Source organism: Andrena cerasifolii, unplaced genomic scaffold (assembly GCF_050908995.1).
Source record: "Andrena cerasifolii isolate SP2316 unplaced genomic scaffold, iyAndCera1_principal scaffold3351, whole genome shotgun sequence".
NCBI lineage: Eukaryota > Metazoa > Arthropoda > Insecta > Hymenoptera > Andrenidae > Andrena > Andrena cerasifolii.
The window spans coordinates 1-8,436 of record NW_027488242.1 but is presented as its reverse complement, the minus strand read 5'-3'; the positions used below and the strand labels follow the sequence as shown (position 1 = coordinate 8,436).

The 8,436-nt window shown below is 21.6% G+C and overlaps 1 long non-coding RNA gene across 1 annotated transcript; it reads right to left on the bottom strand.

Moving 5' to 3' along the window:
• Window positions 1–5,747: 5,747 nt before the first annotated feature.
• On the bottom strand, window positions 5,748–6,959 carry LOC143378336 (uncharacterized). The gene is made up of 2 exons (XR_013088236.1): window positions 6,868–6,959; window positions 5,748–6,820 (listed from the first exon to the last, which is right to left on the bottom strand). It is a non-coding gene; the product is annotated as an uncharacterized LOC143378336 (long non-coding RNA).
• Window positions 6,960–8,436: the final 1,477 nt, after the last annotated feature.

Below are 8,436 nucleotides of genomic sequence, written 5' to 3'. Positions count from 1 at the left end.
GGCTCACGCCGATTTGAACTCAAATCATGTAAGATTTTAAAAGTCGAACAGACTTAAAATTTAAACTTCTGCATTCAAATTATATCTTAATTCAACATCGAGGTCGCAATCATCTTTATTAATATGATCTCTCCAAAGATATTACGCTGTTATCCCTAAGGTAATTTTATCTAATAATTTTTAATAAACTATCTTCTTAATCAAAAATAATTGGTTAAAATTTTTAAAGTTTCATAAATTTAAACATCCTCCCAACAAAATAATTTATATTTATATAAATATTTTAATTAAATATAAATTATAAAATTCTATAGGGTCTTCTCGTCCCATACAAAAATCTAAGCATTTTTACTTAGAATTTAAATTAATAATTTAAATTAGAGACAGTAAATATTTCATCAACTCGTTCATACAAGCCTTCAATAAAAAGACAAATTATTATGCTACCTTTGTACAGTCAAAATACTGCAGCTATTTAAATAATTCATTGAGCAGAGCAGACTTTAAATCATTAAAACAAAAAGACATGTTTTTGATAAACAGGTGAATATTTTTAAATTGCCGAGTTCCTTTAATTTATTATTCAACTAAAATAAATTTACTAAAATTACTACTAATTACATCATTATATCTTTATATTTATCGTTAATACAAACTTTATTTTAAAAAATTATATTAAATTAAAAATTTTTATTAATTACAATGAATTATTAAATTATCTATAATGAAATTAAATTTTAAAACCACATCACTTAATTGAATTAAATAAATAATAACATAAATTTATAGCTTATCCCATAAATTTTTTATATTTAACAAAAACAAAAATCAATTTTATTAATAAATTAAACATATGAATTAAATTCATTTCAAAAAAAACTAGATATCATTAAAGACGAATAACATTTCATTCCTAATTATAAATTTATATTCATTATCCAACATGAAAAATAATTTATAATTAGCTCCTTTAATTTCGAGATTTATAACAATTCATACAAAATATTTAATGAACCCTGATACAAAAGGTAAAAAATTATTCTTCTTCTTTACACTTAAAATTAAACTTTTACAATACAAACTTTATATATTAAAAAATTAATTCAAACTAATTACTTAAACAAACTTTAATTAAATAACTTTTATTAAAATAATTTAATCAACAAACACAAAAACATAAATATTAAATTAAAATTTTAAAAGATAATTTTAATTATTTCAGTGTAAAAGAAAGGTTTTCACTTAAACTAAAATTTTCCACTAAATACACTTTCCAGTACATTTACTATGTTACGACTTTCCTCACTTATAATGAGAATGACGGGCAATTTGTACACTAAATAAAATTATCTTCAACTAATTTAATTTAATAAATTTACTTTTAAATCCAATTTCAAAATTATAATTAAAATAATTTATCCAAAAATTTAATTCAATGTAATTCATAAAACCTATAATAATCTACATTTTGACTTGAATTATTATTTCAATAGAATATTGTAAAAATAATATATTAATAAATTCTTCAAACAGCAATACATAAAATTTAAAATAGTTATTCCTAGCGTGGACCATCGATTAATTCACAAATTCCTCTAAACAAATTATAAAGCCGCCATATTTGTTAATTTTAATGATCAACATTTATTAGTCAATTCAATCTAAATCATTTTTATAATAGGGTATCTAATCCTAGTCTTTAACAAAATTTAATAAACATTAGTTAAATAAAAATTAATATAATAATTAAAAATATTTCACCAAACTTTAATCAATTTAATTAAAAATATTTATTATAAATTCACCAATTCAAAAATTAAACAGATTAATTTATAAACTTAGTCTAACCGCTGTTGCTGGCACTAAAATTACCTTTATTTAAATTAATAACTAATTCAAACTTTCATTCATTATTAAATCTAATCTCTACTTATTAAAATAATAATTGCTATTTAAGCAATTTAAATTTAAAATCTACATTTATAGATCAATTAATTCAACTAATCAATTAACTGAAATTAAATTACTAAATTTGACCACCCCCACTTTAGAGAATAAACTAAATTTTAGAAAATTCAAGAATCCATACCCTCCAGAAATCGGATTCCAGATTTTCAAATTTCAGTTAAACCAAAGCTTCAAATACAAAAAACTAAACTAAATCAACTAAATTACTAAATTTGACCACCCCCACTTTAGAGAATAAACTAAATTTTAGAAAATTCAAGAATCCATACCCTCCAGAAATCGGATTCCAGATTTTCAAATTTCAGTTAAACCAAAGCTTCAAATACAAAAAAACTAAACTAAATCAACTAAATTACTAAATTTGACCACCCCCACTTTAGAGAATAAACTAAATTTTAGAAAATTCAAGAATCCATACCCTCCAGAAATCGGATTCCAGATTTTCAAATTTCAGTTAAACCAAAGCTTCAAATACAAAAAACTAAACTAAATCAACTAAATTACTAAATTTGACCACCCCCACTTTAGAGAATAAACTAAATTTTAGAAAATTCAAGAATCCATACCCTCCAGAAATCGGATTCCAGATTTTCAAATTTCAGTTAAACCAAAGCTTCAAATACAAAAAACTAAACTAAATCAACTAAATTACTAAATTTGACCACCCCCACTTTAGAGAATAAACTAAATTTTAGAAAATTCAAGAATCCATACCCTCCAGAAATCGGATTCCAGATTTTCAAATTTCAGTTAAACCAAAGCTTCAAATACAAAAAACTAAACTAAATCAACTAAATTACTAAATTTGACCACCCCCACTTTAGAGAATAAACTAAATTTTAGAAAATTCAAGAATCCATACCCTCCAGAAATCGGATTCCAGATTTTCAAATTTCAGTTAAACCAAAGCTTCAAATACAAAAAAACTAAACTAAATCAACTAAATTACTAAATTTGACCACCCCCACTTTAGAGAATAAACTAAATTTTAGAAAATTCAAGAATCCATACCCTCCAGAAATCGGATTCCAGATTTTCAAATTTCAGTTAAACCAAAGCTTCAAATACAAAAAAACTAAACTAAATCAACTAAATTACTAAATTTGACCACCCCCACTTTAGAGAATAAACTAAATTTTAGAAAGTCTAGGAATCCAACACCCTCCAGAAATCGGATTCCAGATTTTCAAATTTCAGTTAAACCAAAGCTTCAAATACAAAAAAACTAAACTAAATCAACTAAATTACTAAATTTGACCACCCCCACTTTAGAGAATAAACTAAATTTTAGAAAGTCTAGGAATCCAACACCCTCCAGAAATCGGATTCCAGATTTTCAAATTTTTTAATTTTATTATTAATTTTTAATGCATGCTTATAATTAGAGGACATTTTATATTGTATCAAAATACCAAGAAACCTTATTTATTTGTATTTATATCTATTAAATATTATTTTTATATATTAATGAAGGGGTTTTTTTTATTGTAATAATAATTAGAATCATGTAACTAATATAATTAATTAATATAATAAATAATTTATATTCATATATTCATGTATATATATATATAATACAATATATAGATAATCTATAGGTATATAAATAATTTATATACCTATATATATTTATATTGTATTACATAGATAATCTATATATATATAAATTATTTATATACCTATATATATATATTGAACTATTTAAATTATTATTAATAGATTTATGGATTACATTGAACTAAATCAATTATTAATTTGATGAACCCCTAGATAATCGATATATTATCAAGTTCGAAAGATTTATTTATAGATAATGGTATATCAGTAGATAAATTTTGATTTATGTATAAATTACTTATATATTAATAAGCTTCTTGTTGTATAATTATCTCCTGATCTATAAATAATTTATATATCCATATAGTTCAAATGTATTTATATAACGGAATATATATTTATTCATACACCAATTCATAAATATAAACGTATTTATATAAATTATTTGTAGTATAATAAGTTCATTATTGAATCCCTATCTTTCTAATATAAATAATTTATATATAGATAGATGCTTAAATTTGATATTAATATATAAATTATTTATATATAGATATCTATCTTATATAATTCATATATAGATAATATATATATATATAAATTATTTATATACCTATATATATATATATATTGTATTATATAGATAATCTATAGGTATATAAATTATTTATATATATATATATATTTGTATCATACTATATAGATAATCTATCTGAACATAAATTATTTATATATTCATACTATGTATATTGAACTATTTAAATTATTATTAATAGATTTATGGATTACATTGAACTAAATCAATTATTAATTTGATGAACCCCTAGATAATCGATATATTATCAAGTTCGAAAGATTTATTTATAGATAATGGTATATCAGTAGATAAATTTTGATTTATGTATAAATTACTTATATATTAATAAGCTTCTTGTTGTATAATTATTTCCTGATCTATAAATAATTTATATATCCATATAGTTCAAATGTATTTATATAACGGAATATATATTTATTCATACACCAATTCATAAATATAAACGTATTTATATAAATTATTTGTAGTATAATAAGTTCATTATTGAATCCCTATCTTTCTAATATAAATAATTTATATATAGATAGATGCTTAAATTTGATATTAATATATAAATTATTTATATATAGATATCTATCTTATATAATTCATATATAGATAATATATATATATATAAATTATTTATATACCTATATATATATATATATTGTATTATATAGATAATCTATAGGTATATAAATTATTTATATATATATATATATATTTGTATCATACTATATAGATAATCTATCTGAACATAAATTATTTATATATTCATACTATGTATATTGAACTATTTAAATTATTATTAATAGATTTATGGATTACATTGAACTAAATCAATTATTAATTTGATGAACCCCTAGATAATCGATATATTATCAAGTTCGAAAGATTTATTTATAGATAATGGTATATCAGTAGATAAATTTTGATTTATGTATAAATTACTTATATATTAATAAGCTTCTTGTTGTATAATTATCTCCTGATCTATAAATAATTTATATATCCATATAGTTCAAATGTATTTATATAACGGAATATATATTTATTCATACACCAATTCATAAATATAAACGTATTTATATAAATTATTTGTAGTATAATAAGTTCATTATTGAATCCCTATCTTTCTAATATAAATAATTTATATATAGATAGATGCTTAAATTTGATATTAATATATAAATTATTTATATATAGATATCTATCTTATATAATTCATATATAGATAATATATATATATATAAATTATTTATATACCTATATATATATATATATTGTATTATATAGATAATATATATATATATAAATTATTTATATACCTATATATATATATATATTGTATTATATAGATAATCTATAGGTATATAAATTATTTATATATATATATATATTTGTATCATACTATATAGATAATCTATCTGAACATAAATTATTTATATATTCATACTATGTATATCGTATTGTATAGATAATTTACATTAATTTAAATGATTTATATACCTATATATATTGAATTATTTAAATTATATATATAACATTTAATTAGAGCAAGTTGAACTATACAATTACAATTAATTTAAATGAACTAAAATTGTACTCTAATTATAAAAAAATTTAATAAAAATATAGAAAAATATAAAAAAATTCATTAATTACCTAAATCTAGAACCTCCACCTAGATTTTAGTACATATTAAGAATTACCTAAATCTAGAACCTCCACCTAGATTTTAGTACATATTAAGAATTACCTAAATCTAGAACCTCCACCTAGATTTTAGTACAGATTAAGAATTACCTAAATCTAGAACCTCCACCTAGATTTTAGTACAGATTAAGAATTACCTAAATCTAGAACCTCCACCTAGATTTTAGTACATATTAAGAATTACCTAAATCTAGAACCTCCACCTAGATTTTAGTACATATTAAGAATTACCTAAATCTAGAACCTCCACCTAGATTTTAGTACAGATTAAGAATTACCTAAATCTAGAACCTCCACCTAGATTTTAGTACAGATTAAGAATTACCTAAATCTAGAACCTCCACCTAGATTTTAGTACATATTAAGAATTACCTAAATCTAGAACCTCCACCTAGATTTTAGTACAGATTAAGAATTACCTAAATCTAGAACCTCCACCTAGATTTTAGTACAGATTAAGAATTACCTAAATCTAGAACCTCCACCTAGATTTTAGTACAGATTAAGAATTACCTAAATCTAGAACCTCCACCTAGATTTTAGTACATATTAAGAATTACCTAAATCTAGAACCTCCACCTAGATTTTAGTACAAATTAAGAATTACCTAAATCTAGAACCTCCACCTAGATTTTAGTACATATTAAGAATTACCTAAATCTAGAACCTCCACCTAGATTTTAGTACATATTAAGAATTACCTAAATCTAGAACCTCCACCTAGATTTTAGTACATATTAAGAATTACCTAAATCTAGAACCTCCACCTAGATTTTAGTACATATTAAGAATTACCTAAATCTAGAACCTCCACCTAGATTTTAGTACAGATTAAGAATTACCTAAATCTAGAACCTCCACCTAGATTTTAGTACAGATTAAGAATTACCTAAATCTAGAACCTCCACCTAGATTTTAGTACAGATTAAGAATTACCTAAATCTAGAACCTCCACCTAGATTTTAGTACAGATTAAGAATTACCTAAATCTAGAACCTCCACCTAGATTTTAGTACATATTAAGAATTACCTAAATCTAGAACCTCCACCTAGATTTTAGTACAGATTAAGAATTACCTAAATCTAGAACCTCCACCTAGATTTTAGTACATATTAAGAATTACCTAAATCTAGAACCTCCCACCTAGATTTTAGTACATATTAAGAATTACCTAAATCTAGAACCTCCACCTAGATTTTAGTACATATTAAGAATTACCTAAATCTAGAACCTCCACCTAGATTTTAGTACAGATTAAGAATTACCTAAATCTAGAACCTCCACCTAGATTTTAGTACATATTAAGAATTACCTAAATCTAGAACCTCCACCTAGATTTTAGTACAGATTAAGAATTACCTAAATCTAGAACCTCCACCTAGATTTTAGTACATATTAAGAATTACCTAAATCTAGAACCTCCACCTAGATTTTAGTACATATTAAGAATTACCTAAATCTAGAACCTCCACCTAGATTTTAGTACATATTAAGAATTACCTAAATCTAGAACCTCCACCTAGATTTTAGTACATATTAAGAATTACCTAAATCTAGAACCTCAAAAAATTAATATAACATCAAAGTAATATGCCTGATAAAAGGAATATTTTGATGAAATACTAATGTAATATATTTTACTATTACTATTATTTTTTAAAGCTTTAATTATATAGGTAAGCTAATTTAAGCTTTTAGGCTCATACCCTAACTATAAAAATTCAACTTTTTTCTATATAATTAATAGAATCTAAATATTATTAAAAAATATTCATATTTAAATTAAATTATTAATGATATTATATTTATTAATATTCTTAATACTCTAAAATTCAAAATTTTATATGCCCTTACATTAAAATATATAAATATAATTTAATAAATATAACTAACAAAATCACCCTACAGATCATTGTTATTATTATTATAGTAACTATAAACTTTATCCTAACTAATAAAATCCTTATATGGATATCCCTAGAAATTACAACAATATCATTTATCAGAATAACAATTTTATCAAAAAACTACAACGCTAGAATCGTCTACTTCATCATCTCATTTATTAGAAGAACAATCATATTCCTAGGAATTATTTATATCCATCAATTAATCCAAATATTTTAATTATTTTAAGAGTTATAATTAAAATTGCTATATTTCCATTTAATCTATGATTTAACTCAATAAGAAAATCGCTAAGATATATAAACTTAGGAGTACTAATAACACTTATAAAATTTATCCCATTAAACATTATACATTTAACAATTGAAATAAATCAATTTATTATACCATTTATTCTAGCAAGAATAATTATTTCACCAATTGCAGCAATTAATAAATACTCATTAAAATTAATCTTGTCATATTCATCCATTCATCAAACTAGATTAATAATAATAATTATATACATAAATTTTTATATATTCATAGGATACTTTATAATATACTCAATTATTACATTAAACTTATTATCATTATTAAATAGAACAAGAAGTAAATTAAAATACGAATTCATTATAAACAAAAAAACAAAAATCACATTCTTTCTATTTATAATTTCATACTCTTACTTTCCACCAATAATAACATTTATTATAAAATGATCACTAAT